Here is a 25242-nt window from a genome sequence, read left to right on the forward strand (position 1 = left end):
ATAAGTGAACAGCATTCTGCGAGAATGTGTCAGCATTTCCTTGAACGATTTTGACTAATAGTGTTCATATTAGCTAGAAGCAACACATCTCTTTACTGTCACAAAGGTTTGCATTTCTGACGACGGGGATATTTGGTACTATGGAGCTAGACGTTATCTGTTTTGAATTTTAACTATGCACAGTTCTATAAAAGTCTTTCCTCAGGAAAAAGACATGGATTTGAACTGATTGAATAAACAAAGAAATGAAGACAACTCAGTAACCTCACTCTACATCAAACACTCTTCCAGGCACTTGCATTTTTAACCACTAGTTGTTTTTTTGCCTGTGTCCACAATGATCTGTGTAACCGACTATAACAGAATACTATTATGCTGTGCAAATATCTTTTCCTCAGAGCCCATTTCAGCACTCATACCTATCTCATTCATGCTCCGCCTCGTAGTATCGTCCAGTATATATGGCCGATGTACTTTCTTTGTAAGGTGAACATTGGTTTCCTGATGAGAGGCCAATTTCTTATCCTCTTCTTCTTTCCCATTTTGTAGGTGGCCTCTGTCCTTTTCACCTCTCAGGCTCTTTGTTCCTCTTTCTTTTCTCTAGACAAAAACATGGGCTTCATTTACACTTCTATACACCATTAACCACAAATGGAAAACAGGTTTTCAAAATGTAATCAATGGTGTCTGCCTTCAAGTAGAAAAATATATTTTCAGGAAAACCCTCTTGCTTATCTTGTACTTGATTTAAAGGCCTTATCCTATGAGTATGCTGACCTACTCCTCAATTGTTATGACCAGATCAATCTACTCATTGTCCAAAAAACCCTCATCAAATGGTTCCTATGAGATCGCAGCTAGACACTTCTTGATTGTTCTAATGGTTCTTGCTTGTCATCTTTGGTGTACAAGTTTCCCATAGTGGACTCAGCCCATATGAGTGGATATTCTTTTAATTTGAGCAGCTCTTTTTCTGAGAACTCACACGCTTCCTGTATCTGTACCCCACTTTTTGGATGGTTTAACATTTGGGGGTCGATTTCCGATTCGGGAAAGAAATCCGTACGATGATTCGTATACGTAGCCGTTTTCGTACGAATCGTACAAATCCTTCCGAATCGCGTAGTAAGTGTCACATCCATGCTGGCATAGCTGTGGTGCACAATGACTGGCGAATCCCTGCTGATATGCAAGGCTGTGCCAGTCATTGTAAATATGCCCCCACATGTCAATGACTCCTGAGCACAGATCAATCTGAGCCCACAACATCCCCATCCACATGTGAACATTGAGAACAATCCAAAGCATAGACAACTACCAGGTGGAACAGTGCCAAAAACAATGTGTATGAAAATGGATGTTCCATTAAATGGCATTAACATTGTCTGTCTCTCACACCCACAGGGCAACGTGCGGAATCTACCCCCAATAATGGGGGAGATGAATCACAGTCCCAGGCTATGCAGGACCCTGATCCCACTGACAGCGATGCCTCTCACCACTCCACGGATGACCCAAACCAACCTGGCACCTACCCGTGCAGCAGCTGGATCAGGAACACCTGCGCCAACCACAACCACTATTCCTGCCACATCCCAGCAGACATCTTGGAGCCCTGCCCACACTCAAAAACTGAGCCAGTCTGACAATGAGGGACAAGGTTCGCCGGGCACCCAGGAGGTGGCAGACAACACCACCACTGCCCCTAATCACATTCAGACCCACACACCCCCATCCACATTCAGACCCACACACCCACATCCATACACACCGTCACCCCACACCATGTCTGCACAGAAGAATCCAAAGTTCACAAAGGAGAAGATGGAGATCCTTGTAGATGAAGTCATCAGAGTCGAGCCACAGCTGTTTGGCGCATTGGTCAGATGGACCAGCATAGCTGAGAAAACCCGCCTGTGGGAGAGGATAGTCAATAGGGTGAATGCTGTTGCACCCATCAGAAGCACAAGGAAGGAGTGCCAGGCGGTACGATCTGCAGAGGATGATCAAGCGGAAGATGGACAAAGAGTACGCATAGAGCCAGCACACTGGAGGTGGTGGTCCCCGCAGGCCAGTACAGTACTAGCCCTGGGAGGAGAAGGTGATGGCCCTGCTACCACCGGTGGGAGTATATGGCATTGAAGGAGTTGTGGAGCCTGGTGAGTACACAAACAACTCATGTACCATGGGAATAATGGCATCCACACCACAAGTACAAAAAATGCCCACAACAACCCATAGGCGCCCGCTGCCCACAACTACAGGCAAAAACAACGCTAGTGACACTAACATGTGTATGCCCCATTGACAAACCAAGGCCATGCTATGTTCCTTGCTACAGGAAGCACAGACCCAAGAATGGATGTCCGGTATGCTGGGAGGGTGGGTGTCACAAAATGCATTGTGGGACTCCAAATCAGACCCAATTGCATTGGAGTCTGCAGGGAGGGCAAGGGGGGCTTTTGCCCCCCCTGGATCGCCAGTGTGTCTGGTGTGGGCCCAGTCAGGGCCGGCCCTAGTCCATCATGCTTTTGAAATTGTGCCATTGTTCCAGGTGGCAGCACCCTCCATTGGGTGGGAAGGGTGCAAGGGGGTTCCCAAGAAGTGTGCAAGGCAGAGGGGAGTAGGGGGCAAGGCAGTGGGGAGAAGTTTGTAAGGGGGAGGGGGAGAAGGGTGCCAAGCAGTGGGGATAAGGGTGCAAGGCAGAGGGCCAGAAGGGTGCAAGGCAGAGGGGAGAAGGGTGCAAGGCAGTGGGGATAAGGGTGCAAGGCAGAGGGCCAGAAGGGTGCAAGGCAGAGGGGAGAAGGGTGCAAGGCAGTGGGGATAAGGGAGCACGGCAGAGGGCCAGAAGGGTGCAAAGTAGAGGGCCAGAAGGGTGCAAGGCAGAGGGGAGAAGGGTGCAAAGCAGTGGGGAGAAGGGTGCAAGGTGGAGGGTGATGAAGCAAAAAATTTGCCCACCACCAAATACATTTCTGTGGACGCCCATGCCCAATTTCCCTCATCCCATATGGCCCAGGTACACACCCATGCACCATGCTCAATACACAGGGAGTGGGAATATACTGACAAGATAGCTGATACTGGGTCCTGGTGTAGGCAGCACAAGGCCCTCCTCTGACCAGTGCAAACACATACACCAGGACAACAAGATCAGATATCTTGGACAGGAATTCACAACCATTGTCATGTCAGCATGCTCCAAGGGGGGACAGCCACACCACGAAGGAGGCCCCGTTTCAAATCAGACTCCAATTACCAGCACGGCCTGTCACACACACCCCTTACACAAACATAGCCTTGTGGGACAGGCAATGGAGTGCCCCTCTGTCACATTCATCATGTAACACAACAAAACCAATACAGATCAGCTGAAGCATCCAACCAAAAAATGCACGGTGCAGATTCACAAGCCAATTGCGCTTCTTTCACAACACCGCTGCGTCACCTTTGTGACGCAGCAGCCGCACAAAAGTGGCGCCATGGTGCTGGGTACATACAAGGTGATGCATCTGGGAGATGTGTCATGTTCTAAATCCCTGCGCCGGAAGTATACTTGTGCAGGGGGTGGGTGGGCGTCACTGCACAGCAACACCTCCCAAAGTGGCTGAGTGAAATCTTCAAGATCTCACTCAGTCACTTTTAAGCACATGTTGCGTCAAAACCCTGTGCATGCTTGAAGCAGGCATAAGGATTGACGCAGCATTGTGCAGATAGGGCCCCACAGAGCATTGCTGGAGCTGCGTTCCGCCCGCAACACAACTCCAGCAATGTGCCACTTCTACGGCACAGATGGTGCTCCGCGTTGTAAAAGTGTCACATCCATGCTGGCATAGCTGTGGTGCACAATGACTGGCGAATCCCTGCTGATATGCAAGGCTGTGCCAGTCATTGTAAATATGCCCCCACATGTTAATGACTCCTGAGCACAGATCAATCTGAGCCCACAACATCCCCATCCACAAGTGAACATTGAGAACAATCCAAAGCATAGACAACTACCAGGTAGAACAGTGCCAAAAACAATGTGTATGAAAATGGATGTTCCATTAAATGGCATTAACATTGTCTGTCTCTCACACCCACAGGGCAACGTGCGGAATCTACCCCCAATAATGGGGGAGATGAATCACAGTCCCAGGCTATGCAGGACCCTGATCCCACTGACAGCGATGCCTCTCACCACTCCACGGATGACCCCGACCAACCTGGCACCTCAGGTGCCAAAACCCGTGCAGCAGCTGGATCAGGAACACCTGCGCCAACCACAACCACTATTCCTGCCACATCCCAGCAGACATCTTGGAGCCCTGCCCACACTCAAAAACTGAGCCAGTCTGACAATGAGGGACAAGGTTCGCCGGGCACCCAGGAGATGGCAGACAACACCACCACTGACATCCCTCAGGGGTCCCGTCGACCTGATGTGCCCACAACAGCAGGGCAGGCTCGTGTGGGCAGGAGTGGCACCAGGCGGAGGTGAGAACCTGACCAGCCAGCTGCAGGGCCCGGTATGTCTGAACTGCGCAACATCATGGAGGCATACCGGTGGGACACCAGGGAGTTCAGCCAGGTAGTGGGGACCCTCACAGAGATCAAAAATCTGCAGGCCGAGCAACACGCCAGTCAACAAGAACACCAAGGAGGGATGGAGGCAAGACTGGCTGAGCTATTGGCGGTGCAGAAGGACATAAGCCATTCACTCTGTCGGATCGCAGACAACATGGAGCACCTTCCCTGTGTCACCAGGCAAGGAACATCTAGGCAAAGACCGACAACAGGCACAGGGATGGAGGAGGAGGAGGAATCGTCCGACGGAGCGCCCCATGCATCGTCAAGGCCTGCATCTGAGGGTCCCCAAAGGAAGGTGGGTCGTCCACGGAAAAGACAGTGAGAGGCAGTGGGCCATGCGCATCTCCCAGGTCACCTGGTCTGGCATCTTGACTTTGTGTGCAACAGCATCACCTCATTGACTGTCCTACTCTCCCACATGGGTTTGCTGGTTACAGTCTGAACAATGATGCCAAGCACTGTGGTCTGGACTCTTTTGACTCAAACTGCAAGGCATCACATCTCCCTCTGTGAACTTTGGATTCCCGGAATTTTGTTCAGCACCTATCACATACTCACGTTTTCCACACAAGACAGATAAATAAACAAAACAAACAGAAGTGAAATTGATGTTGCAGACATTTACCATGAGTCAACAACATACGTGTGGGGTTATGTCAAAGTATGCCAGAGTGTGGAACAAACTCAAGCCATCCATATACTGGGATTTGAGTACGGTCGTGGACACACATAGGTCACAATGTATCATCAAATACATACATGGAGTGCAATGCTCACCCGTGATGGGCTTGCCGTTGCTCAGATAGACAGCTTTGGAAGACTTTTATGAAGGTGTAGAGGTCATGGGTCATGTGGAGGTGGCCAGGGAGGGAGGCCCAGGTCTGTATGGCGACGTGGGAGAACTATCTCTCGCATGCAGTTGTACTGTGGATGTGATGAATGGTGGCCAGGGCAAGGTTGGCTGGACGGAGTTGGGGCAATGGGGTGTTGGATGGGAGACGTCCATGTTTGTCTTTGGGGCTGGGGTTGTGGAGTGCCTCCTGAGTGTGGCTGAGGAGTCTGAAGGTGATCCTGCAGTTGACAGGGAGCATATTGTAGGTATCTCAGGTGGACGGTCATGTGGCAGTGGCAGGGGATGTTGAGGATGAGGTGTTCGGATGCACCCTGGATATGCACAAGTCCTCCTGGAGTCTGGCTGTTTTTCCTGCATAGAGGGCGTTGCCGTAGTTGAGCCGGCTGGTGTCGTGGACCTGGGTGACTGTCTGTCTTGACTAGGAGTGGATCTATCTGAAGATCATTTGCAGCAGGCAGAGGGAGTTACAGCATGAGGTAGAGATGGTTTTTGAGTTGCATGGTTATTATGAGCGAGGAGTGTACGATGAACACCTGCTTGCGTGCGTGGCCACTGTGTGCTTGTACGCTGCCCAGGCCGGTGTGACACAAGTAGTTGTCCCAGCCGTAAGGGGACATTCCTCAGATGATGAGCTCAGTCTTGTCCAAGTCCAGTCTCAGGTGGCTGATGTTCATCCATTTGTCAATGCACCTCATGTCTTCTTGAAGGTTGGATCTGGGAGTGGCTGGGTCTTTGGTGAGGGTGAGGAGCAGCTGGGTGTCAATGGCATAGGACATGGTGATGAGGTTGCGTGTACATGTGATGGTGGAAATGGGGGTCATGGAGACATTGTATATTGTAACGCTGAGAGATGAGCCCTGGGGCATGGGCCCGATGACCCCAGTGTACTACGTGCTGAAGGGGGAGGCGGACTCCCTGGGCCTTGCTGGTGAGGTACTTGGCAATTTCATCCTGGGCTTTCCTGTGGATCCCAGTGTTGGAGATGTGTGATCTGACAGTGTGGTAGCACATGGTGTGGAATGCCGTTGAGAGGTCGATGGGGTGAGGGTGGTGGTCTCACCATTGTTGAGCAGGGTCCAAGATGTCATTGGTGGTGGCAATGAGGGCTATTGCAGTGGGGTGATTACTGTGGAAGATGGACTGGGGCGGGTTGCCTGGAGATGTTTGTTTGGAGGGAGATGGTCAGTTGCTCGTTGACTGTCTTCATGATGCCATTTGTTGGGTAGGGAAGCAGGGTGATGTTCCAGGAGATCCTGCGGTACTGCCGTCCATTGTTAAAGAAGGGCCTGGGTCTCTGCATGCCTCCAGCTCCCATGGAAAGTGGCATACTCAAAGGAGACATTCATGACGTGCCGGAGGTGGGCTTCAAGGATGGTGTATGGTGTGATTGAGAGATTGTGTGTGAAGGGTCCTGATGGAGAGCCGGAGTGGATGGTCTACATGAGCCGGGTAGTGTCTTTGCTGCTGACGGGAGTCCAGGACCTGAGGGGGGAATGTCCTGTGGATAATAGCGCTGTCTGCCTCTGTGTGGCGAGGCTGTCGTGTACGTCCACGAGCTTGCAGTGGTAGAATGTTGCAAGGGATCCCCTTGGCCTTGCAAGGGTGGGATGTCTTTTGGATGGAGAGCTGGGGTTAGATAGTTCACTCACAATGCCGATGGGGTCCTTCATGTTTTGTGTGTTGGTGCCTAGGCCATACCTGAAGGATGTCCTCTTGTCTGTGCTGATGATATGGTGATGTCTGTGTGTTGCGGATGTCAGAGCTTAAAGGTAACTGATGGTTGTTTGTTTTGCAAGGTTTGCACAAGAGTCCGGCTAGACCTGTATGAGTCTAGTAGGTCTGCCTTGTCCCAGGTGGCTTAACTGTTGTTGTGCTTCACAGGAAAGTCCGCCAATGTGGCAAGAGTGTTGGATCAGTCACTGATCCAGTGTGTGCGGTTGCAGAGTGTGGCGGTGGCATTGGTTGGAGTGTCCTGGGCGAGGGTGCCACACAGCTCGTCTGTGTTGACTTAGGTCAAGCATCTTTGGTGGATCTGTAGCGGAGTGTGGTGCAGTGTGTTGCTTGTCGGACAACTGGATGCAAATGTTGATGTACCAATGAAGGATGGTGGTGTGGTTGTCCTCCAGCCAGAAGTTGCTGTCCCCCTGCCCCATGTAGTCTGTGTAGGTGAGGGCCTGCATGCTGATGTAGTTGTCCAATGTCTGAGGACCATTCAGTAAAGCCGGTTCCCAGCTCTTTGCTCTCAGATTTTGCCACAATTTCTGAGGAAGCCACTCTTCTCGAATTGCAGAAGTGTAAGTCCGGTTCCCCTAGTGACCCCTTGCCCGCCAAGCAATACAACATCCTTGCTGAAATTCTTAATCCCCATTTAAACGCCATCTGTAACCTTTCCCTCAGATTGGGCTCTTATCCGGATGCGTGTAAACACATGTTCCTCCTGCCCATCTTAAAGAAAGCCAACACAGATCCGGAATCTCCGTGCAATTATAGACCTATCTCTCTTTTACCAGCTCCTGCCAAGATTTTAGAGAAATGTATCTGTCAGCAACTGATGGCCTTTGTTAAAGATAATAGCCTCCTTCACGATTCTCAATCCAGCGTCCGTCCCGGCTATAGTACGGAGTAGGCCCTCATTGAAATGGCAGACTCTATACGCTGGGCGGTCGACGGACATTCCAAGGCGGTGTTGGTGCTGTTAGACTTGTCTGCAGCATTTGACACCGTCGCCCATCCCATTCTTCTGAACGGCCTGAACCGCCTTAAGACCATCTGCGTGGGGGGCTCAGTGCTGAACTGGATATCGTCCTTTCTGTCTGACCGGACACAGCAGGTCTGGACCTATCCGTTCATCTACCCAGTCAAACCACTGAAGTGGGGCATGCCGCAGGGCGCTGCTCTGAGCCCTCTGCTTTTTAATATTTACTTAACCCCGCTGGCTGAATCGATTGCCATGTCTGAAGTCAAAATCATTTCATATGCTGATGATACTCAACTTCTATTCACCTCTATTGCTGTGTCTGCCGCGACGTTTGACCCAATGAAAAATTGTCTCAAGAATATTGCAGCCTGGATGGACCGCAATTTCTTGAAACTTAATCCAGATAAGACCGAGATCCTTCTTTTTTAACCAACCTTCTCCCCTCTCTTACAATCTGTGGTGGCCATAGGAACTGGGCATTGCTCCGGCACCCATGGACTCAGTCAGGAATCTGGGAGTTAGATGGGACAACCAGCTGTGTCTTGCCACACAGGTACAAGCGGTGGCTGCCACTTATTTTGGCAAGATTAAAATCATCAGGAGATTTCTTAACTATCTGCCCAATGCAACCCGGAAAACGGTGGTTCACACACTGATTACCTCCCATTTACACTACGCGAATGGCTCATTAGGCTTGCTCCGTATACTGCAGACGGTCCAAAATGCGGCTGCCCACCTGGTATGTGGAGTCTCACTTTGCCAACATATCTCCCCTAATCTTCGACTACTCCATTGGCTGCCCATGGCTAAATAAATAGATTTCAAGGTGCTGACACTCGCCTTCAGGGCGGGACAAGGCCGTGGTGCGGTCTACCTTAGGAGGAGACTCCGTCCCTATTGTCAATCACGTTCTCTACGGTCCAATGAGCAGCGCTTGCTCATTACTCCTCGGTTCGCAAAACCTAAATCAGGAGGTTAAACCTTTCAGGTAGGAACCACCCAGTGTTGGACTAAGCTACCTCTTCCGCTGTGTCTGATTCAGTCTGAATGTGAGTTTTGCAAAGCCCTTAAGACCTGGCTATTTAGCCGGCTTGATTGGTTGCTGCTCTGTGTGCCGCCTCATTTTCTGCCCACTACAGCACCGGGACACCCCGTTGGGGTAGCTGTGCGCTCAATAAATGCCTATTATTATTATTGTAGATGGCTTTGCGGAATTGTGGGTGTAGGCCTGGAGATCTGTAGATGATAGTTAGACAGAGGGTGGTCAGGGGGTTGGTGTGAAACCTGAAGTGCAGATGCTTGACAATGCTGAGTGTGTCCTTGGTGTTGTATGTGACTCTGAGGGTGTACTTCAGAATGAATTGCAATTCATCGTCCTAGATTGTTGGTGCGGTCCCTGCAGGTGATCTCGTATCCGTCTGTAATGGCAATGTTGAAGTAGTGTGCTGAGGATGCGTTCAACCAGGTTACTGTAATGAAGGCGATGTGTGGGGCTGTTGTGTTGATGAGGTAACAGAGTCCAATGGCGTGCTGGTGGATGGAGTGGGTGTGCAGTAGGAGGCACATGACCTGGTTGTACGGACATGGTCTGTTAGTTGGGGCAGCGCAGTGTTGGCAATAGGAGTTGCACACACAGCATGCGAAGCTGTCGTGTGTGCGCTTAGGGGTTGCTTGATAACAGGTGGGTGATTGTCTTGTGTTCATTGTTTGGAGGGTGGCTGGAGCATGAGTCTGTTGTATTACGTGGGTCATGCAAGGACCAGAGGGTCTTGCACTGTGCACGTTGCAGGTGCTGACGGTCCTGCCTTTGGCACGGCATTGGTGCAACAGTAGCACAGACAAGCTGCTGCCTGCATTAAGAATGGGTGGAGGGAGGGAGGAGCATCTGGGGGGCGTGTGGGTTGCAGAATCAGGGCACTCGGTGGTGCGGTGCTGCAGGGGAGACAGCAGCAGGAATGAGTGAACATCTGACGGTGGAAGGAGTGAGACACCATGCAAAAACTAGCACACAAAGACAAGAAGGTTAGAAAGGCAAAATTTAACAGGTGTATGGAAAGGAAGGAGTGTCGGGTTACTCATGGGTCACTGAAATAAAATGGATGAACAATCTCCGAAAATGACGGGCACAGGATCAGGCACCAAAAGGCCAAACTGCGCACAGGACACACAGCGTCAGCAGGTGTTGCCTGCCGTTGTGGGTAGCAACCTGCACAAATACATACACAACCATGTACTTCATGCACAATAGGGATCATTAGCCATGATAAACTGCATGCATGTTGCCATAGTCCCATATGCACAATCTTTGTCAATTATGATAGATGATGCATGCAAAGTGGCAAGAGATCTGCGGTGACAGTGATGAGGCACATTGTACTGTGTTGAACACATTTTCTACACAAACGGATCAAGTATGTGTTGAGGCCATGCTGCTTTAGCCAATGTCAATGGCCAGTGCCATTGCTCTGAAGAAAATAACAGTCATGCAATGAGTTTACCTGTACTGCTGGTGAAACAATGTGCACAGGACTGCCTGGGACTGTCAGGTCCTTGAATCCTCAGCAACGTGCGATGCTCGAAGTGGTCCATCTCCCGATAGCCCATTGGTCAGAGTAGAAATGACAAACTCAAAAGGGTGATCATGCGAGGGAAGGAAAGGAAGGAAACAGCAGGGAGTGAGATCTGAAACAAATGTAAACAAGCATAAGGATTCAACACTTCTTGTCACAGAATCACAGAATACCTCAGGACCTACACTGTAACAGTTACACCTGTAAAAGAAAACAGCAGCCACTGTATCGTAGTTGGGATCACAGTAATGAAAGTGCTACTAGATATGAGGATCGAACAAGGACATTACTACACACTTACAAAGAAGGCTGTTCCATACTTTTACATGTATTTATCCAGCAGTTATCAATATACCCAAAAAAGTCTTAACTGCCACGTAACTGGGAAATTTAAGCTTACTTCAGGACGAGCTCTACAAGCCCCTGCTGTGAAAACAGAGATGAACAATCCACATGGATTCAGAGCACATGGAAAGGTGATGAAACACCATAACACACCAAAGATTATGTTGTACGAGTTGATAAAGAACTGGCCAATATTATGATCCTATTGCAAAGACTGTGCAACTAGCACAGGGTTGACAGAAGACACATAAAAGGTAGCAGAGTATTGCAACGATATAAAGGGAGTATAACACTCTGCAGGCTGCTTCAAGGCAATTAAAGCCATGCGGTAATCCTGAAAATCACAGTGAATGAATGAAATGAAAAGGGAATTTATAAAGCGCTAACTGCCACTCCTAACGGAGTCTCTTGGCGCTATAAACAACAGGTCGGTGGGTGACAAGAGTCTAAATAAGCTTTTGGCAACAAGCCAGTGGTAGACCAAAGATCCACGTCTTTATCTGTTTTCTGAACTGCCCCTCATGTTCCATGGTTCTGAGCTCATTGGGGATGCTGTTCCAGGCTTTAGCTCCAAAACGGTTGCTGATCTTCCGCCTCTGGTAGCTAGCCGAAATGTTGGAACACTGAGCAGGTTGGCCGTGGTTGACCTTAGCGTTCTTGTTTGATATAAGGCCTAAATCTTGCTGAAAGATATCCTGCGCCTAGGTGACAATGGGCTCTAAAAGTTGTCAATAGGAGTTTGAACAGGACCCTTTTACAGACTGGGAGCCAGTGAAGGGTCTCCAGTGCAGCCGAGGCCGACGCCCTGCGTGGTAATCCTAAAACCAGTCTGGCCGCCACATTCTGGACTACTTGAAGTCTCCTCAGGATAAAATTGTTAGTTCCTGCAAGGAGACTATTTCAGTAATCCAGTCTGGATGATATGGGGCCACTGCTACCGTTTTTTTGGCTACTAGGGGAATCAAATTAAAAAAAAATCTCAAGGTTTTTATGAGCCCAAAACAGGTCCCGGTCAGTTTCAAGACGTGGGGCTTGAAGAAAAGGGCAGAGTCAAACCACACGCCTAGGTTTTTGGCCATTTCTACCGTTGATTGCTTTGTTGTGGTTTCGTCTGGCCACCAATCCTTTGGACAGAAGGCATTATCTTTCCCTATCGGTAAAATTTCTGTCTTGCTGGTTTTGCAACAAAGATGGTTTTCCTTCATCCATTGCAACCCAGCCGTCAGACAGGCTTTAAATTTTGCCTCTACATTAGTAGAGGTCTTATCCAGGGAAAGGATCAGTTGGGTATCGTCAGCGTATGACGTGATCTAAATTCCATAATTAGAGATCAGAGTGACAAGAGGGGCCATATATACATTAAACAGCAGAGGACTCAATGAAGCCCCCTGCGGCACCCCTGTGGTGATAACTTGTGCAGGTGACATGAATGGTCCCAGCACGATTGATTGAGTCCTGTTTGTCAAAAAAGATGTAATCCATGCCAAGGCCTGATCTGATATGCCACACGATCTTAATCTGTTAAGCAGGATTTTATGTGAGATCAAGTCAAACGCTGCTCACAGGTCTAAGAGGATCAGCACTGCCCTCTTGCCTTCATCCAGGATGAATTTAATGGTATCTGATATTTCAAGTAATGCCGACTCAGTAGAGTATTTTGGTCGGAAACCAGATTGGTGGGGATGAAAAGCCTGTGTCGCCTCTAGGTAATTAGAGAGCTCCTTGTAAACTATTTTTTCTGTAATTTTACCCAAGATGGGTAACAGGGATATGGGTCTATAATTTGTAAGATCTGATGAGTCAACGTTTGATTTCTTCTTTAAAGGTTTTACTTAGGCGAATTTCCATTCGTCTGAGACTGTCCCTGTGGCTAGGGAGGAATTAACAATATCATTTATTACCGGGCCAACGATGTCAACTATATGATGTAAGAGCAATGGTGGACAAGCGTCCAAAGGGGAGCCAGGTCAGGATTGCTTCCTTAGTCTGGGAGAGAGTGGCCAGTTCAAAAGCTTGGAGGTCTGCACTACCCTCCCCATTCAGGGTTCCCTGTGCGTCGAAAGGGCCCAGGTGGTCGAGGGTCACAAAGTTCTTTTGAATGGCCTTAATTTTTTCTTCAAAGTAAGTTGCGATGTCTTCGCATAACTTTTAAGAGGGGGAAATTTCAGCATGTACCCCCTTGGGGTCGGTGAATGATTTTACGATTGTAAAAATTTCTTTTTGATTGTGATTTGCCCTGGCGATTTGAGCATAAAAGTAAGACTTTTTTGCTAATTTAATGGCTGCATGATATTTTTTCCTAAATTTTTGAAAATCAGGCAGTCGGGTTCCTCATAACTCCTTCTCCATCTGTGTTCCAACTGCTTGGATTGCAGGTGGAGTTCTTCTAGTTCTTTCGAGAACCAGGGGTCTCTATGGGGTTTTCTTTTACTTGAACCAGTTGGGCGACAAGCTGGAAACAATTCCTCGCCTATTGACAACATCCAGTCATGGAACCTGCTGGAGTCCTCACCTGGAACACCTGTGAAAGTAGGAACCTTATCTTGCGCCACTGTATGCAGCGCATTGTTTGTAAGCAGACGCTGCCACTCTTTCCTAGGGGGACCTGTTACTAACTTCCCTTCTCTATGCCCCTTCCCTGGGACCGGGATGTATAGTGGAATCAAACTGTGGTCGGACCAGATCTGTGGGGATGGCTTTCCTATCTGGAGCGTGCTGAGGTTGGAGCAAACTACATCCAGCGTATGCCCTGCCCTATGGGTTGGGCCCTGGACCAATTGTTCCATGCCCGGCAGCTGTATCGTCTCCACAAAGGGTGAAACCCCTGGGCTGTCGCTAAGTTCCAGGTGAAGGTTAACGTCACCAAGGAGCGTAAAGTTGACATACCTTAGCATAGCCTCACTGAGCGCATCACCAAGGGAATCCAAGAAAGCCTTGCAGCTGTCTGGAGGGCGGTACACCATTACCCCTGAAAAGGAGAAGGTGTGTGTAATGTTACAGCTGAAGCCCATTTGTTCGGCTCCACTGATACCTGGGAGTGAAATAACTTTCCAGGGTAAAGTCTTCTTATGGAGTATTGCTATCCCTCCCCCTCTCCCATTTTTCCTGTCCACCCTCCATATTGTGAAATCTGGCAGCAAAGCGACTGCAATGTCCGGGTTTGAATCTTCTTTTAGCCAGGATTCCGTTATACCCAAGAAATCCAGGTCGTTGTCCATAATCATCTCCCTGACCTCTAGGGCATGAAGGCCTAAAGAGCGGGTGTTTATCAAACTGCCCTTAATGAGGCTCTGAAGGCCATCTCCCTTGACTTTCTCTACTCCCTTCTCCTTAGCCTAAAAGGAAAGCTGGGTCTTACATTTAAGGCATGTCAGTGGACCCCTGATTATGTCCACATCCAAGGACTGAGCGCACTTGGTTTTGGGATATATATCTAGTAGTTGTCTAGCTGAATACCTCCTACCTGGTTCTGAACAGGCAGGGTGGCTGGCGCTGATCGCGTCATGAGCGCGGACGGGCGCAGACGGGCTTGCCTTTGGCGCGCCGCTGCGGACGTCCGCTGCGCTTTCGCGGCCGGCCCACCATTTTTGATGGGTGGAACTACAGACTAGACCGTCTCTTACAAAAAGATGGCGGCCGAGACTGTCCCACCGGAAGTGGGTGAAACTTTAGCGTGGCGCTCCCTCCACTCAATCAGCAAACGCTGTGGTTGACCGGGGAGCATACGCTGGAGGCCCTAAGACATTCAGTAAAAGCCCCGCTGATAAGTCACAATCTGCCGCCCCTTGTGCCCAACAAAGGAGGAAGGTTGGTCCCAAAGTATGGTAACAGAGTATGAGTCCCTCAAATCAGCACCAACAGTATTACAAATTCGGCGAGAGTGCAAGAAATAAAGCTCAAACAAATAAGTGCATTTTAAAAGGTTAAAAGATGAGGTTAGCTTGTGCTGTCAGCTGACCTTGTATGAATAAGGTCCAATAAACAGAAATTCAAAGGCGCTGCAGTGCAACTCACACAAAGCCAACAATCCGTATTTACCCCTGCGAATCAGTGACAGTCAAGAAGGGAATTTACACATCCACCACAAGAGCCTTAAGAAGCTCATCCAATGAGGGAGGGAATTAGGTAAACACAAGGTAGCCCCGCAAGAGCCAGGTATCGGCACGTCCAACTGGGCTTTGAAATGCCAAACAGAACAAGCTGCTGGGCCAGAACTCAACAGAGAGTAATGTGGAACGATGGCACAAAAGCACCCCTACCGTGACCAGGATATACAGCACGCCACAAGAGAATCCTGGGATTAACGGCACCCGACTGGTGCCACAAAAGCGTTTATATTTGTTACAGCACAATGTTGTGACATCACTAGCGCAACGTTCTTGGCATCATGGGAATAGAAATTTAACATCAACTTACCGAGAAGGCCTGCAAAGCAGTGTTCTTCACCGGCCCTGAGGAAGTAACATCACAGTGACATAACATACTGGCACAAAAGGCAATGCATCCATACGAACAGACTCACAAGACTGAACATGTGGGACATATGCTGGCCCACATCTTCACAACATGGTTGTTGGAAACCAAAATGTACTGGCACACAAGATGAAGTGGATGAGCCAAACACATCCTGATGCACACAGCGAGGCTGCAATTCCCCATAGAGCCTATGGTTGTGGTGTCCCACACAATGTCAACCCGTGGCATCCGCAATGTGTCAGGGGCAAGATTTAGAAACATTGATGCCTTCACCAGAGTCCACACTCCACTACAGATGACTGTCAAGAAGGGTGACTATCCTGTCATGGGAGTGGTGCAACATGTAATTTGATCCATGGTGATGAGACATGTATGGCTGGTACTACAACATGCACAGAAACAGTTCCCAAACATTCCCAAACCATACCAACCCAAAACAGCCTGTTTGGATCTCTTACCCGAACTGACATTTACACATGTCCATGCATGGAGAGCTTATTCAGCCCACGTTGCAATCATCATGAGAAATAGCAGGAGGACTAAGATGACACGAACAGACAACAATTCAGAAAAGGGGGGTGGTGATGAACAGAGTGTCTGAATTAAGCAGACCACTCTTACCCAGTCCAAAGATCAGGGCTTGATCCATCACCGTTATTTAGCTCACTGCCCCATCCCAGCTCAGAACCTGGCTATATGCAAATGAGTCTGTCCCTGGCCCAGTGCATCATGGAAACAGGGCCGACCAAACTACCAAGCCAATTCTTCACCAGAAAGGATACAAGCTACCGGGGACCGGTTTCTGGCATTTCAGCCTCGTCGGCCCGGCTTGCTTGAATCCTGATGGAGCAGTGAGCAAGGGACTCATGTCTGAGTATACCCTGCCACACCGGGCCGAAGACGGCTGAAATGCCAGAAACCGGTCCCCGGAAGCTTGTTTCCTTCCCAGTATAAGAATTGGCTTGGTAGTTTGGTTTGCCCTGTTCCCATCATGCACTGGGACAGAAACAGACTAATTTGCATATAGCCAGGTTCTGAACTGGGATGGTGCAGTGAGCTAAAAAACGGTGTTGGATCTAGCCCTGATCTCTTGACTGGGTGAGAGTATTCTGCTTAATTCAGAAACTCTGTCCATCACCACCCCTTGTTGTTAAATATTTTGTCCACCCTAAGCGTGGAAGGGTATACTCAGATGTGAGTCCCTTGCTCATTGCACCATCAGGATTCAAGCAAGCCGGGCCGACGACGCCTGAAATGGCAGAAACCGGTCCCCGGAAGCTTGTTTCCTTCCCAGTGTAAGAATTGGTTTGGTAGTTTGGTTTGCCCTGTTCCCATCATGCACTGGGACAGGAACAGACTAATTTGCATATAGCCAGGTTCTGAACTGGGATGGTGCAGTGAGCTAAAAAACGGTGTTGGATCTAGCCCTGATCTCTTGACTGGGTGAGAGTATTCTGCTTAATTCAGAAACTCTGTCCATCACCACCCCTTGTTGTTAAATAATACGAACAGACAACAGGCACAGCAGCCTGGGAATGACAGACACACAAGAGGCCACCTGTAAAAATCCTTGCAAAAGACATGGGCATGTACGAAACAGGAACAATGTAGGACCCATGCAAATTTCAAGCTAAGTCATTGCGCATTACTGTGTGGCATGACATCAGCACTTGCGTGACATATCAGAACACACATCAAAGTTACTTTGCATACAGTCAGCTGGACACACAGATTGCAACACATGCCACACAATGCTACAAGCTTGCTCACACATTCCCAGTGACTCACCATTTTGAGAAGAAGTTGCGTATGAGCTGACTCCGGATATCATCCTCCTGCTCCTCATCACTTTCATCGTGACCAAGCCCTTGATTCTCAACGGGTGGATGTTCCTGCTCCTCAGGATCCAGGATGAGTAGCACTGCCTTCTCAACTGCCATGTTGTGCAGCATGCAGCACACAATGAAGATCTTACAGACCCTGTCCGGTGCATATGGGAAGGATCCGCCGGTCTTGTCCAGGCACCAGAATCGGCTCTTCAGGAGGCCAAACGCCCCTCTCAATCACTCACCTGGTCTGCTCGTGTGCATTATTGTACCACTGATCTACAGCTGTTCTTGGGTTGCGCAGAGGTGTCATTAGCCATGGCATGTTGGGATATCCCGAGTTACCTACAAAGATATATCATGTAAATAAGTGGGTCAGGAGATGCCGTCAGAGCAAAAGACACTGAAACACACAGGACAAATAGAGTTTACCCACCAACAAGACATGCCCGGTCGTTGCGCAGCTGCAGCATAATTTGTGGCACCCTGCTACGCCTCATGATGAATGCATCGTGTGCCGATCCTGGAAAACGTGCACAAACGTGGGAAATCAGCATGTTAGCAGGACACACCACCAGGGCATTTATTGAATGATAATGTTTACGGTTGCGGTAAGCCTGCTCCTGAGCCTGTGGTGGCACCAAAGCCACATGTGTCCCATCAATGGACCCAATGACATGTGGCATCCACCCCAGGACATAGAAATCACCCTTGACATCTCTCAACTCTTCAGGAGTTGGAAATTTGATGAATTCATCAATGTGCTCCAACATGGCTGCCAAAACATCACGCAGGACGCGGCTGAACATTGTCTGTGACATTCCACCTACATCAGCTATGGTTAATTGAAACGTACCTGTAGCAAAAAAATGGAGGGCTGCCATCACCTTCATCTTGGAGGTCAGCTACCTGTGCTGCGGTTGGAGATGTGGTGCCAGCTTGTTCGTCAACTCCTGAATCAACTGTCGAGTGAATCTGTAACGTCGGATGCAGGCACGTTCCCTCATGGCAGTCAAGTCTGGGAATGGCCTTGGTAGAGGCGGTGCCCTGCAGGACATATTTGGGAATGATGAAGATTGACAGTAAGCCAACATCGATGGCAATGTACATAGCACATGTAAAACTTCTACTACACATCAGGTAACTATGGAGTGTGGCGTGGGCAATACATCCAGGACACATATGCCAGCTTGCTGGCACTCCTACAAAAAGCCAGATACACCTGTTGACTGACAAATAAACATGACATGCCCTGAAATTAGCTGCTGGGCCGGTCTGAGTGAACAGCCCGAGATATCACTGGAGTGACACACGTCACGATACCGGCAGTGGAAGGTCGTCATCCCATCCAGACAGCTGACTGCAAGGCACACGCACAGGTCACATGGAATGTCAAATGTACATATCAAAAACATTGTGATTAAGGTGTGCATGTGACAGCAAAACAACACAGCCATTGTCACGACGCAGACATGCATGCCTGGGGAAAAATGATGTCTGATGCCATCAGACCCAAAGGCCGTGGGAATGCACATGTGGCATGGTGTGCGTAGATGTGATACCATTCCCATCTCAACACAGACCCATGTTAGATGCACCAACAGCAGATGCAGTTTACGGAACACAAACAGCAAGCTCAATGTTAAACATGACACACACCGGACATAGTCACATATGGTCATGCTGAGCAAGTGCCCCGGTCCCTGGCATCAGGAGACAGGTGCCGGTAGTGATGACTGTGCCATCCCAGTGTTGCTGTGCATGACAAAATCTGCCTAATGATACACATGGGACAAGTGTCAAGTTGATGTGTGCCACATAGTGCCCCACCACACATGACATGTGTCCACAGGTCATCACACATCGATTGTGCAGCAAGATTAGATGCCCTGTGCTATATCACTGGCTGCCACACCTAGGGCCTGCACATGAAAGTATGCAATGACAAGAACTTGATAGACATCCTTGTTTTGAACCGTACCCCTACATCCCTGTCGTATGTGCGCCTCGTATCACTATTGTAATGGTGCCATACATGAGCGTGTTAAAAGCACCATACCCCTGCATTCACATCAGCGTGTGAAACACACCATGTGAAACGCACTGTACCCCTGGATTCACATCAGCTTGTGAAACACACCGTACCCCTGCATTGGCATCTGCGTGTGAAACGCACCGTACCCCTGCATTTGCATCAGCGTGTGAAACGCACCGTACCCCTTCATTGGCATCAGCATGTGAAATGCACCGTACCCCTGCATTCGCATCTGCGTGTGAAACGCACCGTACCCCTGCATTCGCATCAGCGTGTGAAACGCACCGTACCCCTGCTTTCGCATCTGCGTGTGAAACGCACCGTGTGAAACGCACCGTACCCCTGCGTTGGCATCAGCGTGCGAAATGCACCGTGTGAATTGCACCGCACCACTGCATTCGCATCAGCATGTGAAATGCACCGTACCCCGGTATCTGCATCAGCGTGTGAAACGCACCGTACCCCTGCATTGGCATCAGCGTGTGAAATGCACCGTACCCCTGCATTCGCATCAGCGTGTGAAACTCACCGTACCCCTGTATTCGCATCTGCGTGTGAAACGCACCGTGTGAAACGCACCGTACCCCTGCGTTGGCATCAGCGTGTGAAATGCACTGTGTGAAATGCACCACACCACTGCATTCACATCAGCATGTGTAACGCACCGTACTCCTGCATTCGCATCTGCGTGTGAAATGCACCGTGTGAAACGCACCGTACCCCTGCGTTGGCATCAGCATGTGAAATGCACCGTACCCCTGCATTCGCATCAGCATGTAAAACACACCATACCCCTGCATTGGCATCAGCGTGTGAAATGCACCGTGTGAAACGCACCGCACCACTGCATTCACATCAGCGTGTGAAATGCACCATACCCCTGCATTGGCATTTGGGTGTGAAACGCACCGTGTGAAACACACCGCACCACTGCATTCACATCAGCGTGTGAAATGCACCGTACCCCTGCATTCGCATCTGGGTGTGAAACGCACCGTGTAAAACACACCGTACCCCTGCATTCGCATCAGCATGTGAAACGAACGTACCCCTGCATTCGCATCTGCGTGTGAAACGCACTGTGTAAAACGCTCCGTACCCCTACGTTGGCATCAGCGTGTGAAATGCACAGTTTGAAACGCACCGCACCACTGCATTCACATCAGCGTGTGAAACGCACCTTACCCCTGCATTCGCATCTGCGTGTGAAACACACCGTGTGATATGCACCGTACCTCTGCATTGGCATCAGTGTGTGAATCGCACCGTTTGAAACACACCGTATCCCTGCATTCATATCAGTGTGTGAAATGCACTGTGTGAAACGCACGGTACCCCTGCATTCACATCAGCGTGTGAAACGCACCATACCCCTGCATTGGCATCAGCATGTGAAATGCACCGTACCCATGCATTGGCATCAGCGTGTAAAATGCATCGTGTGAAACACACCATACTCCTGCATTGGCATCAGCGTGGGAAATGCACTTTGTGAAACGCACCATACCCCTGCATTGGCATCAGCGTGTGAAACGCACTGTACCCCTGCATTGGCATCAGCGTGTGAAATGCACCATACCCCTGCATTGGCATCAGCGTGTGAAACACACTGTACCCCTGCATTCACATCACCGTGTGAAACGCCCTGTACCCCTGCATTCGCATCTGCGTGTGAAACGCACTGTGTGAAATGCACCTTACCCCTGCATTGGCATCAGCTTGTGAAATGCACCGTACCCCTGCATTGGCATCAGCGTGTGAAATGCACCGTACCCCTGCATTGGCATCAGCGTGTGAAATGCACCGTACCCCTGCATTGGCATCAGCGTGTGAAATGCACCATACCCCTGCATTGGCATCAGCATGTGAAACGCACTCTACCCCTGCATTCACATCAGTGTGTGAAACGCACTGTACCCCTGCATTCGCATCTGCGTGTGAAACGCACTGTGTGAAATGCACCTTACCCCTGCATTGGCATCATCTTGTGAAATGCACCGTACCCCTGCATTGGCATCAGCGTGTGAAATGCACCTTGTGAAACGCACCATACCCCTGCATTGACATCAGCATGTGAAACGCACCGTACCCCTGCATTGGCATCAGCGTGTGAAACGCACCATACCCCTGCATTGGCATCAGCGTGTGAAATGCACTGTACCCCTGCATTCACATCTGCGTGTGAAACGCACTGTGTGAAATGCACCTTACCCCTGCATTGGCATCAGCTTGTGAAATGCACCGTACCCCTGCATTGGCATCAGCGTGTGAAACGCACCGTGTGAAATGCACCGTACCCCTGCATTCGCATCAGCGTGTGAAACTCACCGTACCCCTGCATTCGCATCTGCGTGTGAAACGCACTGTGCCCCTACGTTGGCATCAGCGTGTGAAACGCAAGGTGTGAAACGCACCGTACCCCTGCGTTGGCATCAGCGTGTGAAATGCACCGCACCACTGCATTCACATCAGCATGTGAAACGCACCGTACCCCTGCATTCGCATCTGCGTGTGAAACGCACCGTGTGAAACACACCGTACCCCTGCGTTGGCATCAGCGTGTGAAATGCACCGTACCCCTGCATTCGCATCAGCATGTAAAACACACCATACCCCTGCATTGGCATCAGCGTGTGAAATGCACCGTGTGAAACGCACCGCACCACTGCATTCACATCAGCGTGTGAAATGCACCATACCCCTGCATTGGCATCAGCGTGTGAAATGAACCGTACCCCTGAATTTGCATCTGGGTGTGAAAGGCACCGTGTGAAACGCACGTACCCCTGCATTCGCATGTGCGCGTGAAACGCACCGTGTAAAACGCACCGTACCCCTGCGTTGGCATCAGCGTGTGAAATGCGACGTACCCCTGCATTCGCATCAGCATGTGAAACACACCATACCCCTGCATTGGCATCAGCATGTGAAATGCACAGTTTGAAACGCACCGCACCACTGCATTCACCTCAGTGTGTGAAACGCACCATACCCCTGCATTGGCATCAGCGTGTGAAATGCACCTTGTGAAACGCACCATACCCCTGCATTGGCATCAGCGTGTGAAACGCACCGTACCCCTGCATTGGCATCAGCGTGTGAAATGCACCATACCCCTGCATTGGCATCAGCGTGTGAAACACACTGTACCCCTGCATTCACATCAGCGTGTGAAACGCACTGTACCCCTGCATTTGCATCTGCGTGTGAAACGCACTGTGTGAAATGCACCTTACCCCTGCATTGGCATCCGCTTGTGAAATGCACCGTACCCCTGCATTGGCATCAGCGTGTGAAACGCACCATGTGAAACGCACCGTACCCCTGCATTGGCATCAGCGTGTGAAACACACCGTACCCCTGCATTCGCATTAGCATGTGAAACGCACCATACCCCTGCATTGGCATCAGCGTGTGAAACGCACCATACCCCTGCATTCGCATCAACATGTGAAACGCACCATACCCCTGCATTGCAATCAGCGTGTGAAACGCACCATACCCCTGCATTCACATCAGCGTGTGAAACGCACCGTACTCCTGCATTAGCATCAGCGTGTGAAATGCACCATAATCTGCATTGGCATCAGCGTGTGAAACGCACCGTACCCCTACTTTCCGGCCGTGTGTGCGCATCGTATCACTATTGTAATGGTGCCATACGTGAGCACGTGAAACACACCCTACTTGCGTGTGGTCTCAAAATCACTTAGGGGACACATAGGGGATGAGTAGTAGGCCCTAAATGCATCCTGGGTGTGATGGATACTGAGTTTTGAGTAGTTATGTGTCCAACAGGTGACCTGCAAAAGTCAGTTGGGCATAAAAATGCAATATTGCAAAATGATTGTTGAGCTGAAGCTCAAATTTTGAACGATGTAAATTCTTGTCAGAGCTGTATGTTTAAAGGAATTGGACGAAACCTACGATGCGAACGAATCTGGCCTATCACTATGCACTCCTCAAACTGGAAGACCCTCAGCAGCACTGATTTAAGGCAGAATGAACCCCTGAGAGGGCATTTGCCTGCACAACATTGGAGTGGACCACACTGCTGCTGCCTCTGCATCTTCTGGCATATCATGGTTCGTACTATGGAGACGGCCCCAGTCTTCACAGAGGAGGAGAACCAGGCCCTCCTGGACACCCTCCTACCACAGTACAGCAAGGTGTATGGGAGACCAGAGGAGCAGGAGAGTGCTGACTCCACTACCTTTGACTGTGTACCTGTTGTGTGAGTGTCACGACAGGCATTGTATATTGGTGGGACAGGCATGCAATATGGTTTGGAGTGAGTCCCAGGGGGTGTACATGGTGGTGTCTCTCATGCAGAGCATGATGTAGTTCATGAGTGTTCACTCCTCACTTGCATTGTGCTTACTATGACATTCACTGCATAGTGAATTACACATTCAGCTGTGCCAGACCTTGGTGGCTTTATTCCAAATTTTCCTGAGGTGGAACAGTGGTCCCCCCGGAGTGACAGGTGACTGTACTCACAGATGTTTATGAGTTGAGGGGACCTGTGGTGAGATTGTCCAAATGATGTGTACAACCTCATGGACATTGATGTGTGTGAATGTCCCTTGTCATCTGGGTGAGTGTGTATATGATGTGTTGCACCACTGCTGCATGGCGTATGCAGCAGCTCTAGCCATCTGATGTGACAAGTAAGCAGTGATGTGTGCCTGACTTGCAAAGCTACCACGGCACCTGTGACACCCCACTGGCAAGTGGCACATGTGCAAAGTGAGGGTTGTATCCGCTGTTGTCAGTGACAGGCGAGTGATCTGGTCCAGGGTGTGTCTGTCTGGTCTGCTGAGGGTTCTTAGTGGAGTGGGATATGTAACTGCTTGGCACATGCTGTCCCACACCCTGCAGTTGCATGTGTTGCCCAGTGTGTGCCATGATCAGTGAGTGTGTTGCACCCGTTACGCAACCTATTGCATTTCAATGCCATGTAGTACATTGGGGCTTGCCCTCAGGCCAAATTCACATGGACAATGATGCAAGTCCTGTCAGCATCCTATGCCCTGTTCACATTATCAAAGGTGTGCAAGTGTGTGTCTCTGGGACATAGAGCAGGTGTAGTGATGTTGTTTCTTCCTGACAGGTAACTGCCTATGAGAAGGGGGAAATCTGGATGGACATCGTCAGGGTCGTCAGATCCTCGGGGGGCCATCGCCGGCGGCTGCGCAACGTGCAGAAGAGGTGGCAAGACATCCGGTGCTGGACCCGGCGAATCGCCCAGGTCCAGCTATAGCTGGAACCTCCATGCAGGCACGGCGGAGGCTGTCACCTGACCCCCCACATGCTCCGGGTCCTGGCCTGGTGTTTCCAGACCTCGATAGGCAGTTGCAGGAGAGACAGCAGCAAGGAGGGGTTAGGTACATGGCTGATTGTTGTGTTGTGTGTCACCTGCTTTTTGAAGCGCTCTGAAGCCTGGCTACAGTCCCACAGTTGGGGTGTCTGGTCAGAGAGGTTATATGTGCAGTGTCTTTTCGGTTCCCCATAGTCAACTGGTGCTCATTTTCATCCCTTCCCCTCCTTAACATGTGTCCCCTGGTTTGTGTGTAATCACATTTGCACATGCTCATCTAGGGTGCAAGAAAATAAGACTGCACATTGATTTCCGCATCATGTGGGAGGGTGGTCTGTGACATGTGTTGGGACCTTGCCTGTGCCATGACCTGTGCACTGTGTTTGGGCTTCATATTTGTTTGCACTGATGATAAGTCTCAACATAGGAGTGTGAGGTTTCAACTGCATACCCTTGCAGCATGCATGACCAATGTTGTGTCATCAGACATGATGTACATCAGTGGGAGATATGCATAGTGCCATGTCGGTTGCTCATGGTACAGTCAGCT

The 25242-nt window shown here is 49.9% G+C and overlaps 1 pseudogene; it reads left to right on the forward strand.

Annotated features, from left to right (window-relative positions):
• The window catches only part of LOC144797977 (polyunsaturated fatty acid lipoxygenase ALOX15B-like), a 239048-nt pseudogene that overhangs the window by 56156 nt on the left and 157650 nt on the right, over nucleotides 1–25242 (forward strand).

Source organism: Lissotriton helveticus, chromosome 12, assembly GCF_964261635.1.
Source record: "Lissotriton helveticus chromosome 12, aLisHel1.1, whole genome shotgun sequence".
Taxonomy (NCBI): Eukaryota; Metazoa; Chordata; class Amphibia; order Caudata; family Salamandridae; genus Lissotriton; species Lissotriton helveticus.